Source organism: Gossypium arboreum, chromosome 5 (assembly GCF_025698485.1).
Source record: "Gossypium arboreum isolate Shixiya-1 chromosome 5, ASM2569848v2, whole genome shotgun sequence".
Taxonomy (NCBI): domain Eukaryota; kingdom Viridiplantae; phylum Streptophyta; class Magnoliopsida; order Malvales; family Malvaceae; genus Gossypium; species Gossypium arboreum.
In genome coordinates this window covers 83,363,549-83,386,046 of record NC_069074.1, presented here as the reverse complement: position 1 = coordinate 83,386,046, position 22,498 = coordinate 83,363,549, and the positions used below count along the sequence as shown (strand labels likewise).

The following is a 22,498-nucleotide window of genomic DNA, read 5'->3' as shown; positions in this document are numbered from 1 at the left end:
ACCCATTATCATGGAACATTTACCTAACCTATTATCAATTTGTATCAATTTGTACCATAAATTATGGATATCAAGTGTACATTTTGTCTACAACAACATGATGGTTGGCCACTTTATGTAAAATGGGAGGTTTATCATGCAAATCCTCCTATTTTGCACTCCTATTTATTTGGCCACTTCAATTTAGCCTATAGCATTTTCAAACATTTTCACATAGGTCCTATTTCATAATTTCACTCACAAATGACAAAATCAAAGCATGAAATTTTGTCAACATTCACAGAATTCCCGAAAATTGGGGCGTTACAAAAGTCCAACAAGCATATTAGATTACTTTAAATTTAAACTCATTTTTTATGATAATAAATAATCGTATGTAATTTTTCTTATTATATATGCGATATTCATATTATCTAACATGTAAAACGCGAATTCCTTAATTTTAATTAAGGGCAATCAGTTTTCAGCTTATTCCTTTTTCTTTTAGTTTCTAACAAAATCAATTAATTTGATTATGTATTTCATTACTCGATAATTAATTACCTTAATCCATTATAACTGATTTTAAAATTGATTTTATCAATCTAATGGACTTGACCTTGTCAACAAAACCAATATCATCGGTTTTAATTGGGTTTTGCTCCATCCTACGCAAAAAAATGAAATAAAGTTGTCAGATCTCAAGACTCTTTTTTCTTCTTTCATTGGATCGGACGGGCTAGAAAGTAAAGTTCTGGCCTTCGTGCCTTATGATGTAGGTTGATATTTTGTTCCTTTGAATTTTCAACACACAAAAAGCAAGAACCTGGAAGGAGCATAAGAGAAGAGGTGGGACTGGAGGCAGGGAGATTGTGGAGGGAACTTGTCAAAGCTAAGAATCTCTAAAATATTTCTCAACTTCTTTTTTTAATTTCTTGATTCATGAAAACAAATTTAGGTATTTCTGAACTTGTCAAATTAGTGCTCAATCTTTTAAAGGTTACTCACATAAGGATCAAACCTTTCAAAATGGAAATAAGAGTTTAACCTTTACGGAAGTGCTCAAATAAAGGTTTTTCATGCACTTCAACCCAATTTGTAGAAAAAATAAGTAAATGCCGATGTGTTTAGAGTAAAACACATAACTTGATATACAACATTTGAGAAGCCCTTATTTGAACACTTTTTAAAAGGTTAGGTCCATATTTATCCATTTTGAAAGGTTTGCCCTTCATTTAAGCACTTTTATAAAGGTTTGATACTTATATGAGTAGCCTCTAAAAGGTTGAATCCTAATTTAAATATTTACCTTAACTGAAATGATATATAACCTAAATTTCAAATTATAACTTATTGGTGGAGTGTTCACCTTCTTTTAAAGTATCTTTGGTTCAAACTATTGTTGTAACCCAATCATCTCTCTAAAAATTAAAAATTGAATGTCGAATTGAATTAAATGTGATAGAGAAATGTTGAAGTTATTATCCCCGAATCACCCACAAATAACGATGGCAATTGTGGAAAAGGCCCTCAATTAATAACCCTAAAGACCCGTTTATCTTAAAATTGAAATATTTGTTTCATCCAAAAAGATGTGGTGCTCTTGAATGCAATTGATTGTGATTGCAAATTTAAGTGAAGTTGATGGAAAATAGGTTAGAAAATTCCACTTGTCCAATTAAATGCAAATTCAATGTCGACGTTTTTTTTTCTTATCGTTTTTGAAACAATTAATAAGATTAAAATTATATAAGAAAATCCTAAATGCATTTGGATTAAACGAGATTAAGAAATGTTGAAATTGTTTTGCTCAAATAGGGACCCACAATTGTGGAAAACTGAGTCAATACTCAAAAAGTATAATCAGAATTCTATAAGATATGCATTTCTCAAAATTGACAATATTAAATAAATAAATTATTTATTATATTGTTATCATCAATCTTAAATTAGTGTCGAGTTAATTTTGACACCAATAAAATTAATAACAAAAATATTTTATGACACCCACTATGTGGGTGAACAAATATATTTTATATTTAAAAATATATTTATAAAAAATATATGAAAAAGATCTCAACAGTCTCTCTCAATTTCGAATTTGAGGAAATTGGTCACTCTAAACAAAATCAGAGCAATTTAGTTCCTATTAATTTTGAAAGTAAGTAACTAAGAATAATTAATCAGGATGTTAATTTTCCATAAAATGTACATGATTTTGATTAGTATATTAATAAATTTAGCCCTCAAAATTTACACACTTTGCAATTTGGTCTTAATTTAACAAAATTTTCCTACAACGTCTGTGTAAATATGTAAATGTTGAGGTTGAATTTCTTGAATTTGTTTTTTTAAAAAAGAAGGCCAAAATGACAAAATATATAAACATTGAAGGCTAAATTTATTATTATACTGATAAAATTATGTACAATTGATGGAAGAATTTAACACCATGATTAATTGTCCCTAGTTACTCACTTTCAAAATTGATAGGGATTAGATTGCTCTAATTTTTTGAGAGGGACTAATTTGCACAATTTTGAAATTAAGAGGGATTGGAGAGGTCTTTTTATCAAAAATATATCAACAAATGATTATTAGTGGAGTGGTAAGGGTGTTTTATATGAATTTTTGATCTTATGTTTGATTCTCAGATAATATTTTTCAATCGTTTTATTTGAAAATTATATAAAAGTATGAAAAGGTGAAAATAAACTTATAATAATATTAATTTCCTTTAAAATAAGGGTATTTTAATAATTTTAAGCCCTTACTGAGTTGGTATCGCAAGTCAACCATACATCAACTCTATTTAGAATAAGTTATATCATTTAAGAATACTTTAATGTTCTTAATGACAAACAATTGGCGGGGTAATAAATATAACTTTATCGATGTAATATGATAAAATTCTATTTTCTGCACAATTTAATCTTTTTTTTATTTTGATATCTAAATATTTCATGTGTTATTATTAATTAGTTTGAACTTAAATTTTATTATTTATTGTATATTATTTTTAAACACATCTTTGTATTCTAAATTTATGATTTTCCTACACATAAGTGTGCAGTAGGATTTGTAGCCAATATTTAAGTACTTTATTGAGTTGATGTCACCCTCAAACAGGTCACCAACTCAGTAATATATTTACCAAAAGCCCCTCATTTTAAGCTATTACTATATTTAAGTGTTTTAGAGTTAGTGCCATCTTTAACCATATTATCAACTCAATTATGAAATTATAAAATTTATAATTAATATTATTACTATGTCACTTTTGTCTTTTCATGCTTCTATATCATCTTTAATTAAAAGAAATATAAATTATAAATCTAAAGATTGAACACGTATTTACTAGTGTTAAAATATAAGTGCATTACCACCCAACCTATACTATATTTAAAAGAAAATATTTTTAACATAAAATGGGTGTGACAAAATCTGGTTATATATATATATATATATATATATATATTTCATATATTATAATATATGTTAATTCAAATAAAAAATATAAACAGCAGATGTAATTGTAAGACACATTATACTTGTAAATAAAAAATATAAATTGGAAGCTTAAAAAAAATATTGCCACAAACTCTAAAAAGGAGATGAAGGATACCATAAAAGTAAATATATATTTATCATAATTTGATTACATCAATTGGTTGAATTATGTATTTCATTACCCAATAATCAATTCGCTTAAACTATTATAGCTAATTCTAAAATTAGGGGCGTGGGCTTGACCGAGCCAACTCAACCTATATCATTGTTTCTATTGAGTTTTGCTCGACCCTACCCAAAGACCTGTCAATGTTGTTAAAATTGGAATATTTAACTTGTTGGAGAAGGCTAACAGTAGAAAAGTAAGTCAATGCTAAAGTAGTATATAACTTCAAAAACCATCTTAAAATTGATTGCATACCAACAAATTTAATGTCAACGTTTTTATTTTTTAGTTTTTGGTGTAAGACGTTTTATTGTTTTCAAAATAGTTGATAAGCCAGAAATTATAAAAGAAAATGTGATCTTAAAATGTTGGAGTTCTTATCCCAAAGTATAACCCAAACATTGGTTTGTGTTAAAATTGAAATATTTGTGTTCTCATCCAAATATATCTTGAACTCAATTAATTGTGATTGAGAATTCATGTCAAATTGCTTGAAAATTGGTTAGAAAATTCTACGCCTATGGCAAGTAGTTTCAGGATGATTGGGAAATAAATAGCCAACATTTTTCTTTGTTCTTCTTCCATTGTATTTGACAAGAAACATAGAAAATGACAGAAAAAAAATGTTAGCAAAGACTCTCTTTGTTCTTCTTTCATAGTATCGGACGGGCTGGAAAGTAAAGTTCTGGCCGTCCTGTCTTAAGACGTAGGTTGATATTTTGTTCATTTGAGTTTTCAACACACAAAAAGCAAGATCCTGGAAGGAGCGTAAGAGAAGTGGTGGAGAGAACTTGTCAAAGCTAAGAATATCTAAAAGATATTTCTCAAACATTTTTTTTTAATTTCTTAATTGATGAAAACAAATTATCAATAACCTTTTTCGAACTCTTGAATTGGAGGATAAAATGCATTTAAGCATGATTGAACTCACGTTTTCCTACACTGATATAATACCAATACTAACTCAACTAAAACTCAGTAAATCATATATTTTAATTTTTAAATATAATAAAACATATGCATCAAGAATAAATCTAGTATATATGTTATATAAAATAGTGTACCAGGTTGCGTGACGAATTTTGTTAATTTAAGTTTAGACATGGATTGCTGGTTTGATAATAGATGTGTTTTTTTTTCTTTTTGTAATTTTCATGTTCGTTTTAGGGTTCATCATCAGTATTTGTGTAATTACAAGGACTAGATGAACAGTTTGATCTAAAACTTCGTTTGAAATGATGTCATTAATGTGTTATATAAGCTTTCTTAGAGAGATAAGATTATATGAATTTGGGATACCATGAATCTTGTATCTCTTTCCAATAATTTAAGACAATTTCAATATTTTCATTTTGAAAAATATCAAATTCAAAATGATATGTCAAATTTTTGAATAAAAATGTTGAAATGGCATTAACTAATTCGAAAAAAGATATAAGTTTTATGGTATCCCAATGTTATTTAATCCTTTCTTGCATAGGGTATACCTTTAACATGAGTTATTATAAGGGGACAAATGGATAATATTGGTGACTATATATGTAACACCCCTTACCCGGCCCAGACGTTATGGCCGGATCCAACATGCCACATCGAAGCATTCAAAACATTTCCGATCCAGAAAGAAAACTTACTGAGTGTTTTAAAAGATGATTTCATTATAGGTTAAAGTGAATGGAAGCTGTGCACCAGGTAGGAAACCGGAAAAGAGGAGGTGAGTCCATCGGACTGCTTAAGTACCAAACTCCCTTCGGATCCAATCCTAGACACGCAAACCGCCATTGCCATACCTTAACGTCATGTATATTTCTAGGAAACCGATTTGATTAAGTCCTTTTTAGGAAAAGTGATTAATTTTGGAAAATATCTTCATTGCGGAAGCTTTGCTTGTTTTCGTGTTATTTTGAAATCAATTACTGTTTTTGAAAACGTGCCCTAAAGCTATCCAATTTCAATAGTTAAATATAAATATTACCTGTCTTAATAAAACATAAAAAACCATCAAAAATAAATAAGCGGCCTTTTTACATTTAAAAGCCCAAAACCTCAAACGTAATTAAAAGGATGTCCAGTTCACCAGAAGAAAATCAAACTTTCAAAACGGGTGGCCACTCCGAATTCCCTCACAGCTCCAAGCCCACTATGGTTGGGGATTACCTGTGTGGATGAAAATAAAAGGGGTGAGTTTGGGGAAACTCGGTGTGTAAATTAACCCAACCTATATCAGCTCAAACCACGAAATAGAATAAGTTGGCCTTAGCCCGCAAGCGAATCTGAATAAAGCCCATAGGCCCATAATGAGCGAGCAGATATTACATGTTTATGCGAAACCCAACCAGATTCATCCATAACACCCCGCACCAGCCTTACACCATGTGGGAGACTACTCGACCCACCCAACCGCTACACACCACGAAATCGTGGCGAGGTGCGGATATTGTGACGAAGTCACCAGATATGAATATTGTGGCGAGCCACGGAACAGATATATGTGGCGAGCCACCAGATCGAGATAATTGTGGTATAGCCACCAGGACGCTTCCTCCATAGTATAACCCAAGTCCCCATGCAACAGATATATAATCATGGCATACATCATACAGAATCAGATCGTCATACTTTTCATTCAAAAGTAACCCTAGGGGTATAATGGTAATTTTGCATACATAGGGGTATTCAAGTAATTTAACTATTCTTAAGGTTTTCATACATAACATAATCATTTACGTACGATCAGAAACACTTACCGCGTTTTCTTACCAATTTGGGCCTGTTGGCCCATGAACCGATCTTTGGCCCATTAAGCCCAAATTATCAAAATGTACGAAATCGCGCGTACTGCAGTTTATTACTTTAGATTACCAAATATACAAACCCAACTATCTTACGAGCATTCGTACACTCGTAAATTCCCAAAATACCGACTTTTCGGCATTTCAGCTTTTCGGCTTTTGCCAATCTAGTCTATGAGAGGGTGTCAGTTACACACCTGTTTGCGACGATATGCTGACGAGATCCACACACGAACCGCCTACAATTGGATTACTAACACATTAATCTAACTATTCAAATACAAACTACGTATTAACCCCTTACAATATTCGGCCAACCACACCTACAAATCATAGTAAGCTTATAAGAAATCAGTAAGCAACTCATTAACAAATTTTTGTCAATGTTTACCACATAATCATAATTTCACTGCAAGCTGTCTTCCTGAGCAACAGTCACTAAATCATTTATAACTGGAGCTACAAAACTCCAAATCAAGTGCCGTTAATTTTCCCTGAAAATAGACTCATATATCTTCTATCCATAACATTTTCAGAATTTTTGGTTTAGCCAATCAATACCAGAGTTTTCTCAAAGTTTCCCATGTTTCACTGTTTGACTAATCTGACCACTCTTCATTACGAATCAAATTTCTCATTGTACAGAATTTAAAATATGTTCTTGTTTATTTCATTAGAAACTAGACTCAATAAGCTTTAATTACATAATTTATTCAGCTTCTAATTCATCTCCCAAAATTTATGGTGATTTTCCAAAGTCACGTTACTACTGCTGTCCCAAGCAGATTTATTACCAGATCACTCTTTTACACATACCTTGCATGCATGTTATTTAAACATGTATATCACCAATCAATCATCACATATCTATGATTTCACTTAAGTATAATCTCCATTTCATCATTTTAAAGCACAACATGTTAGCTGATTTTTCCCTTTAACATCTAAGGCACATGCATGCTCATTTGTTTGGCTCAACTTCACCTATCTTCCATTTTTCATCAAAAGAACATGAAACAACAACCATTTCCTTCATTTTAATTCATGACTAAATGCTCACAATACAACTAAAAACCAAAATATGCTTCAAGAGTTAAGGTAGAATCAAGAAGAACTCATGAACATCAAGATAGAAGCAAACTACCATGAACTTACCTTCAATTTTCTTCCCCAAGTGACCAAACATTCAAGAGCTTTCTCCTCTCCTTTCTCTTCTCTAACTTTAGGCTATGATGAACAAAGATGGACAAAACTTTGTTCTTTTCACCCCTTTTTCTTTTAATAAAATTTCATATTTCATCCATTTAATTCTTTAATACAAAAGATATGAAATGCCCATCATGGAACATTTACCTAAACCATTATCATGGAACATTTATCTAACCCATTATCATGGAATATTTACCTAATCCATTATCATGGAACATTTACCTAACCCATTATCAATTTGTACCATGAATTATGGATATCAATAGCTCATATTGCCTACAACAACATGATGGCTGGCCACTTCATGTAAAATGGGAGGTTTGTCATGCAAATCCTCCTATTTTGCACTCTTATTTATTTGGCCACTTCAATTTAGCATATAGCATTTTCAAACATTTTCACATAGGTCCTATTTCATAATTTCACTCCCTTTTTCTTATGGAACAAAAATTAACTAAAATTAGCGGGTTCTATCTTAAGCTTGGGCCTTCTAGAGGCCCACTAACATAATTAAACCTATGCCAACATTCACAGAATTCCCGAAAATCGGGGCGTTACAATATATTCACTTCAAAATATTTGTGACCAAAACTATGTTTTTAAGCAAACGTAAGTGACAGAACTTGTGGTTTTCATTTTTTTTCATTTTCAATAGATTTTCGCTTTACATTTTAGGCATAATAACAAATTTAGTTCTAACAATATTTTTATTTTACCTTAATATTTTTATTACTCTAGCCCTCAACGGTAACAAATTAAAAAAATTAATTTAGCTTTTATGAAAAAAGTGTACTAATTGAGTACTCAATGATTCTAAAAAAAGAAATTAACCTCTTCCTCTAACGAAAACTGTGAGTTGGACAATTTAATCGTTGATTTGACTAATGTTACGGACGGAAATCACCAAAGTTGTCACATAGTAGTACGATAATATAGCATGCCACATAAGAAAAAATAAAAAAAGTATTCTTTAACAAAAAATAATTAAAAAAAAACATTTTTAAGTTTACTTGCAACAACCTTGAGTAACATCATCCACAAAAGCTTGAAGGTCCTTATCTCAACATTTAATGGCGGCCTCCCTTGCTAACCCTTTCCATTTCTTAACATTTTTCTTCACTTCCATCCCGTTAATTTATTGAAAGAATATTTTATAAATTAACTTATTATTAAACATTAAAAATATTTGAAAGAATATTTATAATATAATATATTTATAATATTATAAATAAAATTTAGGAAAATTTTGAAAGATGAATTTATTATTATATTTAGATATATAATTAATGATTCAGAATTTTAATATATACATAATATATAAAATATAATTTTTTCTATTAATAATTAAATATCATTAAATCATTTTGTAAGTTTATTATAACTTTGATAAAAAATAATTTATCTCTATTCATTTTTAAAATATAATATTATAATCATAGAAATAATAATAATAATAATAATAATAATAATAATAATAATAATAATAATAATAATAATAATAAAGAACAAATAAATCATGTATATTAATGTAAAGCTTAGCCATATATATTAAAAAGAATCAGATAATGTCATTTTAAAATAAAGTCAACATTTATTGTTTAAAAATATTATTATTTTTATTTAATAGAGTTTATATCTTTAAATTTTATGGTTCTATAAATGAAACAATTCTTTTAGAATTAAAAAATAATTTTCAAGATATTTTTTATACAGTAAATGTTAATTCTATTATAATTTGGACGTATATATGTAAATATATATGTACAATAATAATAACATGTTTAGAATTTATAAATATAATATTTTCTTTAATTTTAAGGAAATAATTTTGAAAGATGAATTTGTTATAATATGTAGATATATAATTAATGATTCAGAATTTATATGATATAAATTTTTTACCATTAATAATTAAATATCATTAAATTATTTTATAAATTTGTTATAATTTTTATGAATGATGTCAAAATATTTTAAAGCATATTATGCTATAAAAAGATTAAAATGAATAAGTCATATTGTTATGAAAGATGTAAAATAGATACATGAATATAATATAAGAGGAAACAGTTAATTTATTTTATAAACAAATATTTGAGTAAACGATATAATACAATTCAATAATTCTCCATTGCTCCAAGTATAGTTGTTTTATAAAAGGCTAACTACTCAAATAAATTTTCATTTCTTTGATGTAGGAGTTGCAAAATAATGATATGTTAAGATATATATATATATATATATAAAGAATGTAATTGGTAATATAATTTTTCAGGTTTGTAATATTATTATAATTTTTAAATATATTACTGTTAAAAAATTTGAATTTTCAAAATATATTTTTATTTATTTTTAGATTTAAGATTAAATTTATAGAATATATAAATTTTGAATATCTTAATTTGTTATTTGGCCAATTAAAAGCTCAAATCAATTTTTGTCCCTCAACTAACGACAACTAATAAGAGGAAGGTAATTTTAAAAGATTATGTGATTAAATCGAAAAATAGTAATTAAATGATGAAAATAGAATGAAGCCTTAACCAAAATTATCATTCCATTATTTTCGGTTAAAAAGAAATTGTTACCGATCTTTTTATTATTTGGTGAATCACCTAAAAAGTTGTTTTTATAATGAGATTTTAAAATTCTTTTAAAATATAAATTTATGATCTGTGTAGAATTCTAAAGAAAAAGTGGATTCAAGAGTCGATTATACATAAGAAAGATTATAGCACTCTTACAACGCTCAAAATTAATACCTTATTAACTATGCAATTGTCAAAAATTTTAAAATTAAAAAATTAGAAATTTAATGTTTAACTGTGATCCTTTAAATAAATCACTTATTTTCTAGTTTTATTAAAATTTCATAGTAAAATAATTTTCATTATCTCTTAATATCCGCAAAAATATTTTTAAAGAAAACAAAACTCGTGAATTCACATGATTTAGAAAAAAGGAATCTTTGAACTAATTTGATGAGTGAATTATTCATCCGTGGGGTAAGTAAAAATAATGAGGAGGATACAATAATTGTTGGAAAGCTAGTTGGAAGATTCCACTCAAAGTAAACCAAGTACTAATCGTAGAAAAAAGTTGGTGTATGTTCAAGTGATGGCAAATTGTGGAAAATGTTTCTCATTTAAAAAGATGAATTGTGACAAGTAATTTCATGGTGGTTAGGAAATAAAGAAATTGACTTTAAGAAAAATCCGAAAAAGAAGAAAAACACAGAAAATTATAAATAAAATGGCTTCTACACATTCATAAAATTTATATTTTATTCATAAAATGGCTACTCTTTATTTTCTATTATTTCATTTTGGCAATGATGAGACGTTTAAAATTATTCAGTTCATTATTTTACATGATCCTCTCCACAAGTACTTTTACTTGAGAGAGAAAAAAGGTTTAATGATGAAAGAGCCCATCAATATGAATAATGTTTCTCTTTTTTTTTTTTCCTTTTATTATTTATAAATGCTTTTTAGATATTATAAAAATTGGTATAATTTAATTATCAATAACATTTTTTTAACTCTTGAATTAGAGGATAAAACGTATTTAAGTACGATTGAATCCTCTAGCCTAAGTCGGGTTAGGTCACTTTCATTGGGTGACTTACCTCTAAGTCTTCTCACGTCTACGTTAATTCACATTTTCTTTTGAGATTCTATGTAGAAAAAGGATGTATGGAAAGGAATTATCAAAACAGGATTACGATAGTGTTGGAAATAATGATATATATTGTAGCGTTACTATAATTTTCAAATACATTGTTGTTAAAAAATTTAAATTTCATATAAAATTTCAAACATATTTTTATTTATTTTTTAGAGAAAAGTATATTTTGTTGATTGTTTTAAGCTTTACAATTTTTAAATAGTTTTAAATATTTTATAATGTATTTAATTTTTAAAAATATATTTTTAAAAAGAAAATTCATTAATTCATTTAATGAATAAGATCATACAATTTGAAGGGAGGAAAATAACAAACACACATTGTACACGTTGAAGGACAAGCTCTGTCAATATAACAAAAACTTCAGTTTCAGCATCAATAGATCATTATGGCACATTAACGATTGGCTCTGTCACAACTCAAATATAATATATTAGAAGTGATTGCAAACACTTAATATAATAAGGAAATCAGCACTAAATGGTCTAAAACACTTAATAATATGTTTTTAGATCACTTTAAATTTTAAAAAGAAATTATTTTTTAATAATTTTTAAATTTTTGTTAAGTGTGATCGGTAAAAAAAAACATCTTTTATATAGCGATTTTGAAATTCTTTTAAAAAAATAAATTTGATGTCTGCGTTAAATTCTAGGGAAAAGAGTAGATTCAAGAGTCGGTTATGTGTATGGAAGATTGTACTAACCCTACAACACTCAAAATTGGTACTTATTAATTACGCAATTGCCAATAAATTTTAATTTTAAAAATAAGAAATCTAATGATTAATTATGACCCCTTGAAATAAAATACTAACTTTTCGAGTGAATTAAAATTTCTTAGTGAAATAATTTTTGGTATCTCTTTATATCTACAAAAATATTTAAAAGGAAGTAAAAATCGTAAATTCAATTGATTTAAAAAAAAAGGTATCTCCAAATTAATTTGATCAGTGGTTTGTTCACCGCCTTGGATGCTTGTGTCCAATGAAAGTATATTTTATAAATTAACTGATTATTAAAAACATTAAAGAGATATCTGAAAGCATAATTTTTTATTAATTTTGTTTTAGGTCACCAAAATCTATATTGATGAAATCAAATTTAGTGACAAAATTAAATAAATTTTAAGTTTACTTGCAAAGTTGAATGACGTATGAGTTAATTATTAAATTTACTTATATTTTTTTGAAGTGTAATGACAATCATCAAATAGTGGCAAATTTACACTTTAACTCCAGAATTATTGAAGTTTATATTTCCAAATCATCTACTATTTGTGGAAGAGTTAGTCAATTCTGAAGTTTAGCCCTAAAGACACATTTGTGTTAATAAGATAACATTTACTGTTTTAAAAATATTATTTTTATTTAACAGAGTTAATATTTTTAAACTTTTATGGTTTTATAAATGAAATATTTTTCTAGAATTAAACTACAATTGAAAAAATTTAAAATATTTTTACACAATAAATATTAACTTTATTACAATTTAGATATATTTGATGAGAGTAACTAAAATAAAACATTTAATAATAAAAGGAGGAATTTGATGCACTCGAGATCTCAATTACTTTTAACTGTATTTTATGCTTGCGTTTTTATGTATGAAGTATTGATAGATGTTAATTAAATTTTGATTGATAAATTGCTAAATGTAATTAAATATATTATAAGTTAGAATATTATTGTTTGATAAATATTATTGTTTGATAAATCACTTTCACATTTTCCTTTGAAGGTTTCATTAATTGACACTTTAGATGCTAATTAATTTTCTTTTTCTACGTTGAAAAAGGATGATCCAAGGAGATTCCAAATTTATAAATATGTTGTTACTCACTTTTATTGTAACACCCCAAACCCGGCCCAGAAGTTACGACTGAATCTGGCGTGTCACATTGAAGTGTTTTTCGAAAACCATGTTTCCATTGAAAACCCTTCTTGATGTTTAGAAACTTTTACCGTTTAAACTTGTATAAAACTTTAGCCTTATTTTTTTCCAAAACGTGATTCATTGTAATAATCAAAAAAATTGTTAACAACCTTGTAAAATCTTATGGGAAACTTTGAAAACTTATAAACCTTTGTAGTGGCAGAAACATGTTATTTTAAAAACAGTTAAGTATCGAGAAATCAAACCTTCTTTGTTATGGCTTAAAGTGAATGGAAGCTGTGCACCAGGTAGGAAGCCAGAAAAGAGGTGGTGAGTCTATTGGACTGCTTAAGTACCAAGCTCTTCATGGATCCAATCCTAGACATGCACACATCCATTGCCACACTTAAAGCATATTGCTTGTCCACGAACCACAAATTAAGTCTAAGTCTATTTAAAATATTTATTTCCTTTGAAAACATTTACGTTGCGGAAGCTTTGCTCGGTAATCGTGATATTTTGAAAATAAGTAACTTTTATAAAACGCGCCCTAGAGCTAACCAATTTAATAACCCAAAATATTAAAAATAATAAAAAGAGCGGCCTTATTACAACTTAAACCAGAATAAAAATAATCAAAATAATAAATGCGAAACTTATTTTAAGGAAAACAGAAACTTAATCTTTGTAGCCACTCTAAATCCCGCCCAGCTCCAAGTCCGTCGATCTAAGGCTCACCTGCAAAGATGGGAAAAAGGGGGGTGAGTTTGGAAAACTCGATCAGTAAAGTATCCCAACGAGCCCAAATCGGTTCAAACTTTCTTGGGCCTAAGCCCTATTCGAAATCAGTGTTAACTAGGCCTTAGCCCATATCGATTAATCTGGGCCATAGCCCTTACAATATCGAGCATCTGGGCCTAGCCCATATCGAGATCGATCCGGGTCGTAGCCCTATTACAAGTCGAGATATATTGGGCCTTGCCCATATTAACTGATTGGGCCCATTTCAATAAAGTTGGCCCATAACGAGCGATCTCATATGATTAATGCATGATAACCCCATCCAACCCTGCACTTCCCTCCGTCCATCCCTACACTTCCTGTGGGGAATAAATCACCCACGCCATCCCTACACTTACAGTGTTAGCACCGATTGCGGCACTAACTATAATCCGCAGCAAAGCTGCTTATATCAGAATATGTGGCACAGCCACCAGAACGGGTTCTTCCTCCATAACAAAACCCAACCCCATGCAACAGATATACATGTCATGGCATATAACAAACAGAATCAGAATATCATGTATTTCAGTCAAAATTAACCCTAGGGGTATAACGGTCATTTAGCACCTAGGGGTAAAACGATAATTTTCATACTTAGGGGTATTTCAGTAAAATTTACTATTCTAGAGTTTACATACATATTATAACTGTAGCGACGTAAAAAAAAATTTTTAGCTTCGCTTGGTCGCTAATTGTGGCGATTTATTAAACATTTGAAAACCAACTTTCGATTTTATTAACAAAGGGAGTCGCCACCGATCCTTTTTTATAGGTGTGATCGGACACCTAATAAAATTATTTTAAAACAAAAAGAAGGCCAAATTTAGGTCTACATGAAAGTCCAGAGAAAAATTGGGGTTCGGAGTCGATTCTGCGTGAGGAAGGTATTAGCACCTCGCGACGCCCAAAATTGGTATCTCATAAACATGTGTTGACTTGATTTTCAAAAATACGAGTTCAATATAATATTTAATCATGATCCGATTGAAAATGAGAATTTTTAGTTTTCGATTTTTTTTAGAAAGGGTGTCCGTTTTTTAACACAAGCCAATTTAATTTCACCCAACATAGCGATAAAATCGATGGCTTAATATTAAATTGGTACATTGTCTTATTTTGAAATTAATTAAAACATGAGAAAAATATTCCTAAAGTGAGAAATTAAAAATAGATAAAGGACTTAAAAAAAATGATATCATTAATGAAAAATATTAACATGGAATACTAGAATATTAGAATAATAATAATAATGATATTTACAAAATAAAAACAAATCATGTACTAATAATAAAATAGGAAAAATGATATATTTGGTAATAATAATATAAAATAATAATATGTACATAAAAATACATATATATATATATGCATATAATAAAAGTATGTAATAATAATAATAATAATATCTACAATAAAAGAAAATATTAGGAAAGCGTACATAAAAAATATATACATAAAAATTTACAACAATAATATAAAATAATGATATGTGCAAAAATATATATATACATATGTACATAAAATATACACTAATATAATAATAGTTATAATAATACTAACAATAGTAATAATTTGTAATAATAATATATACACAATATGGTATTTAAAATATATATATATATATATATATGTATATAATAGTATTTAAGAATATATACATAAGAAATATATAACTAATGGCATTAAAAATATATACATAATATATATAAAATACCTAAAAAAGAAGGGAAAGAAGAGAGAAGGGAGGGGGGAAAGGAAATCCGGCCAAGGGGGGCCGGTCACCGGTCACCGGTCGATCGTCGATCTCCGCCCGTCGTCGGCCACCGTCGGCCACCGCCCACGGTGGCCGGAAAAGGTAAATTTTTTTAACAATATATGTATATATAAAGAAAGAAAAAAAAAACAACACAAAAAAAAAAAAAAGATTCGAAAGAAGAGGAAAAAAGAAAAAGATGCAACCTTTTTATTGATGTTTCTTTTGTGTTCAAAATTTGAAGGATTTTGTGTTTTTTTTCAATCTTTGTAAAATCCTCCTCCTCCTTTTTTTTACATGATTTTTGAATGGCTTTTTATAGCCATCTTTTACATGATTTTCTTTTTTTTTTTCTATTTTGTAGGTGGTGGTGGTAGACAATGGGAGGAAAAATGGGGCAAGTGGGAAAGTGGTTAGGTGGCTAGGTTTTTTTATCTTTTTTTGTTAGGTTTTTCTTTTTCTTTTTTTTTTTTTTTTGGGGTTAGGTTTTTTTTGGGGTAGGTTTTTCTTTTTTTTTTTTTTCTTTGTTTTTTTTTTGGGTTAGGTTTTTTTTTGGGGGGCTTAATGGGCTTTTGAATTGGGTTTGGGTAGATGTAAATGGGTCATGGGTTAAGGGTTTTAGTGGGTTTAGAGGTTTGGTTGGGTTTTCATATAAATGGGCCGGGCAATTTGGGCTTTCTATTGCCCTCTTTGCTCATTGTCGTGCAACGATAATAGAGCAAAGACTTTCAAGGAAGACCAAACTTGCCCGGTCTTGCTAGGTCTTGACTTGCTTTGGAACTCTTCTTGTTTAGTTAGTCTCTTTTCAGTCCACCGCATCTTGTAGCTTTGGTTCAATCCACTGCAAATTCGGAGATATGCCTTGTAGCTTCAATCTGTTCCAAAGTAACTTCAAGGATATGAGATTTGTGGCTTCGATCCGCTTCACTGTAACTTCAGAAAGATAAGATCTACAATTTCAATATGCTCTTTTATCGCTTCAGTGAGATAAGGTTTTGGTCTTCTCTTCTGCGACTCCAGAAAGGCAAGATCTGATGCCCTCGATCAACTCCACTACAACTTTAAGGAGGCAGAATCTGACGTCTTCAATCAGCTTCAATCTTTATTCTCTACTCGGCATGTGATCCTGAGCTCAACTCATTTTTTGCAATATGAATTGACTCTCTAAAAACAGACATTAAAAACAGAAATTGAAAATAGCTCAGCGCGTGAGCCAAGGCTCAACTCACCTCTCGCAATATGAGTTGATTTTTTGAAACTTAACTTGAAAAGCAGATTTTGAAAATACCTCGATATGTGACTGGAGGTTCAACTCACCTCTCGCAATATGAGTTGATTTTTGAAAAACAGAAATTAAAGACTCAACTCAACTCTCGCAGAATTAAAAGCTCAACTCACCTCTCGCAATATGAGTTGAATTTTTTGAAAAAAAAAGAATTGAAAATAGCTCAAGACGTGAGCCAAGGCTCAACTCACTTCTACTAATATGAGTTGATTTTGAAAACAGAATTTGAAAAACAGATTTTGAAAATACCTCGACATGTAACCCGAGGCTCAACTCACATCTCGCAATGTGAGTTGATTTTTTTGAAAAATATAAATTGAAAAAATACCTCAGTGTGTGATCTGAAGCTCAACTCACCTCTCGCAATATGAGTTGATTTTTTTGAAAGATAGAAATTGAAAATAGCTCAGCGCATGAGCCAAGGGTCAACTCACCTCTCGCAATATAAGTTGATTTTTTGAAAACAGAAATTGAAAATACCTCAACGTGTCTTGAGGCTTAACTCATTTCTCACAATATGAGTTGAATTTTGAAAAGCAAATTGAAATTACCTCAGCGTGTCCCGAGGCTCAACTCACCTCTCGCAATATGAGTTGATTTTTTTTTTTGAAATGCAGAAATTGAAAAATGGAAATTGAAAATACCTCAACGTGTGATCTGAGGCTCAACTCACCTCTCGCAATCTGAGTTGACTTTTTGACAACAGAATTGAAATTACCTCGGCGTGTCACGAGGCTCAACTCACCTCTCATAATATGAGTTGATTTTTTTGAAAGGCAAAAATTGAAAAACGGAAATTGAAAATACCTCGGCGTGTGACCTGAGGCTCAACTCGCCACTCGCAATACGAGTTGATTTTTTTGACAAACAAAAATTGAAAATATCTCAGCATGTCTTGAGGCCCAACTCATTTCTCGCAATATGAGTTGAATTTTGAAAACAGAAATTGAAATTACCTCAGCGTGTCTTGAGGCTCAACTCATTTTGAACAGAAATTGAAATTAACTCAACGTGTCTTGAGGCTCAACTCATTTCTCGCAATATGAGTTGAATTTTGAAAATAGAAATTGAAATTACCTCAACGTGTCTTGAGGCTCAACTCATTTCTCATAATATGAGTTGAATTTTTTTTGAAAGACGAAATTGAAAATACCTCGGCATGTGGACCGAGGCTCAACTCATTTTGAACAGAAATTGAAATTACCTCAATGTGTCTTGAGGCTCAACTCATTTCTCGCAATATGAGTTGAATTTTGAAAATAGAAATTGAAATTACCTCAACGTGTCTTGAGGCTCAACTCATTTCTCGTAATATGAGTTGAATTTTTTTTGAAAGACAGAAATTGAAAATACCTCAGCATGTGAACCGAGGCTCAACTCACCTCTCGCAATATGAGCTGATTTTGAAAAAGTAGAAATTAAAAGGTTCAACCCACCTCTCTTAATATGAGTTGATTCTTGAATAACGTAAATTGAAAGCAGAATTGAAAATACCTCGGCGTGACTGAGGCTCAACTCACCTCTCGCAATATGAGTTGAAATTAAAACAAAAAATTGAAAATACCTCGGCGTGCCCGAGGCTCAACTCACCTCTAGCAATATGAGTTGATTTTGAAAAACAAAATTAAAAGGCTTAACTCACCTCTCGCAATATGAGTCAATTTAAAACATAAACTAAAAATACTTCAAGCGTGCCCCGAGGCTCAACTCACTTCTCAATATGAGTTGATTTTGAAAACAAAAATTAAAAATACCTCAACGTGTCTTGAGGCTCAACTCATCTCTCTAATATGAGTTGATTAAAACACAAAATTGAAAATACCTCGGCGTGCCCGAGGCTCAACTCACCTCTAGCAATATGAGTTGATTTTGAAAAACAAAATTAAAAGGCTTAACTCACCTCTCGCAATATGAGTCAATTTAAAACTAAAAATACCTCGGCGTGTCCCGAGGCTCAACTCACTTCTCGCAATATGAGTTGATTTTGAAAACAACAATTAAAAATACATCAACGTGTCTTGAGGCTCAACTCATCTCTCTTAATATGAGTTGATTTTCCTTGAAAAGCATGAATTAAAAACATCAAAATACCAAAACCTATCCTTTGGTAGAATTCGGGTGTCTTTTCCTTTGATTCAGTTCGACTTTCATTCAAGATTTCTTGCTCTGTTGGAGTACCTGTATATGCCATGTATGATGTTATCATGATATGCACATGTTTGTCTTAAATGCTTTTATGCCTACATGATTATGCAGTGCTCCTTAAGCATGTTTGTTGTATGTCCATTTAGCCACGATTGTTGAGGATCTGTGTTCATTGCTTTGATTCTCGACTTTCTCTTCAGGCCTTATACTTGTCTTCAAGCTTCACGAGTAATCGACGTTTCTCAGATATCACTCTTTTGCCCCCGATTGAACTTTGTTCTTACTTTGAGACTCTTGTGCTTATCAAATTTTCATCCAGGTAATGCTTAACATTTCTTTTGCTTAGAGTGTGTCATTTCACCATTTATCATGTAAATAAACACATAATGAGATGCATGAAAAAGGTCAGATAGGGACAAAAATGATATTTCATATTCATCTATTTCAAATGTGGCAAACAAAGCAAGTTAACCAATGAGAGTAAAAAAATGTCAAAAAGAAAGAAAGGATCGTATTCAACGGATACAAATGCTCTAGATATTCAACACATGAACTCTTCCTCGTTCCTCAATCAAAAATCTTTTCGAGCGGCTTCTTGTGTAGAAGATTTGAGCCGAAATGCTTCAAATACTGTAGTCTCACTGTTTGACCCGCTGTTAAAACGCCACGCTCTTTAAGCTAGGTTTACCTCATTAGGACGCCCTCTCGGGTTTTCATCCTAATCTTTTGTGCTAATCAAGACGCCCTTTGCGGGTTTTCGCCTTGATCCCTTTTTTTTTTTGATGCCCTTTTCGGGTTTTCATCTCAAGCATAATATTTCTTCACAAAGATCTCGAGTTCACTTGGATTCGATAGCTCCTTGCCATCCATCTCGGTAAGGATCAAAGGTCCTCTGAAAATGCCTTCTTTCTGACGTATGGTCCTTCCCAATTTGGTGCCCATTTTCCTCGCAGTCCTTTTGTATTGGGAGAATCTTTCTCAATCTGAGTTCTCCTTCGTGGAATTCTCTTGGCCATACTTTCTTGTCATGGGCGCGATCATTCTCTTCTGGTACATCCGCCGTGACAAATTGCTCTTAGACGCGTTTTTCTTCGATGAGGTTCAACTAATCATATCGAGCTCGAACCCATTCTCGCTTCTTCTAACTTTAATTCCATTAAGACTCGCGGGAGGGATCTCAACCTCAATAGGTAGCACGACTTCCATTCCGTAAGCCGAGAGAAAGGAGTTGCTCCGTAGATGTTCGCACAGATGTGCGATATGCAAACAAAGCAAATGGAAGCTTCTCGTGCCAATCTTTATATGTCTCAGTTATTTTCCCAATGACCCTCTTAATATTTTTATTGGCTGCTTCAACAGCTCCGTTCATCTTTGGGCGATAGGGCGAGGAGTTATGATGCTTTATTTGAAACTGCTCACACACTTCTTTCATCATCTTATTGTTCAGATTCGTGGCACTATCTGAAATGATTCTTTCAGGCAAACCATATCGGTAAATGATTTCCTTTTTCAAAAACCTGCAAACTGCAGTCCTCGTCACATTGGCAAGCGGCGGCATCTATCCATTTTGTGAAGTAATCAATAACCACAAAACGAATCGATGTCCATTTGATGCTTTTGGAGAAATTGACCTATGACATCCATGCCCCACATAGAAAAAGGCCACGGAGAAGTCATGACATGAAGGGGTGAATGGGCTACATGAATTTTATCGCCATAGATTTGACATTTGTGGCATTTTCTGGCAAAATTGATTCAGTCATTTTCCATTGTCAGCCAATAATAATCGAGTCTCATGATCTTTCTGGCCATATTGAAACCATTGGCATGCGTTTTGCAAATTCCCTCATGGACCTCTTCAAGTATTTTTCGGCTTCAACATCATCCACACATCTCAAAAGCATCGATCCTTTCCTCTTTATACAGGATATCCCCATCAAGAACAAATCCCGCTGCCATTCTTCTAATTGTTCTTTTATCGTTCTCATTCGCTTGTTCGGGATACCTTTGATTCTTGATATCATAGAACTAAGGCCGTCCGTCTACTTCTTTCTCAATGCTACAACAGTGTGCAGGGACCTCGTATATGCTCATTTTGAGGGCATTATTTACCTTCTTTACTTGCTTTGAACATTGAAGCCAAAGTGGCGAGGCATCACCAATTGATTCTCTTCTCGTGGGAAGTAATGAAAAGTTATTTCTTTGAATTCCTTGATCAATCTAGCCACTAAATCTCAGACTTAATCAATTTTAAGTCCTCACTTCTCATTCTCCACGGATTTGGTAAATCACTAGGGTGAATCCGTACACCTCCAAGATCTTGATGTTTCGTTCGATAGTTGCACGAAGCCCGATGATCTGAGCCTCATATTTCGAGATATTATTGGTACGAGAAGAAGTTCGATCTTGCGATAAGCGGATAATGATTCCGTCTGGTGATATTAAGTCCCTCACTTCTCATTCTCCACGGATTTGGTAAATCACTAGGTTGAGTCCCGTACACCTCCAAGATCTTGATGTTTCGTTCGATAGCTGCACGAAGCCCGATGATCTGAGCCTCATATTACGAGATATTATTGGTACGAAGAAGTTCGATCTTGCGATAAGCGGATAATGGTTCTGTCGGTGATACCGAGATTGCTCCAATTCCATGCCCTAAAGCATTTGACGCACCATCAAAGCACATCTTCCATGACTTCTCTTTTGATGACTCGGATTCTATTTCGTGATGCACATTAAATCTTCATCGGGAAATCGAATCTTAAAGGCTCATATTCCTCTGTCGTTTGAGTTGCTAAGAAGTCACTATTGCACTCCTTTTTGTCGACTTTTAGCTCATATAGACGACGTCATATTCGATAGTAAGATCGCCATCGTGCCATTCTTCCCGAGAGTGCGGGTGATTCCATCATGTATCTTATTGGGTCCAGCTTTGAAATTAGCCATGTCGTGTGATACAACATATATTGTGCGAGTCTCCGAGCTACCCAAACGAGCACAACAATATTTCTCAATGGACGAATATTTTGCCTCATATTGATGAACTTTTGCTGAGGTAGTAGATCGCTTTTCTTTCTTTCCGACTCGTCGTGTTGCCCCAATCGTAACCCATTGAACTTTCGAACACAGTCAAATACAATATCAATGGTCTTCCAGAGTTGGCGGTACTAGCCTTTGGAGGATGGACAAATATTGTTTTATCTTATCAAAGGCTACTGGCATTCCTCGTTCCATTCTTCGGGTTATGTTTTGAAGAAGCGAAAGATTGGGTCGCATTGGTTGGTAAGTTGAGCGATAAATCGGCGATGTAGTTTA

At 31.3% G+C, this 22,498-nt stretch overlaps 1 long non-coding RNA gene across 1 annotated transcript in view; it reads right to left on the bottom strand.

Annotated features, from left to right (window-relative positions):
- Positions 1-5,663: 5,663 nt before the first annotated feature.
- Positions 5,664-22,498, bottom strand: part of LOC128292750 (uncharacterized) — a 51,090-nt gene continuing 34,255 nt past the window's right edge. Inside the window, exon 3 of the long non-coding RNA XR_008282658.1 lies at positions 5,664-5,812. This is a non-coding gene — a long non-coding RNA (uncharacterized LOC128292750). The remainder of the gene's footprint in view (positions 5,813-22,498) is intronic.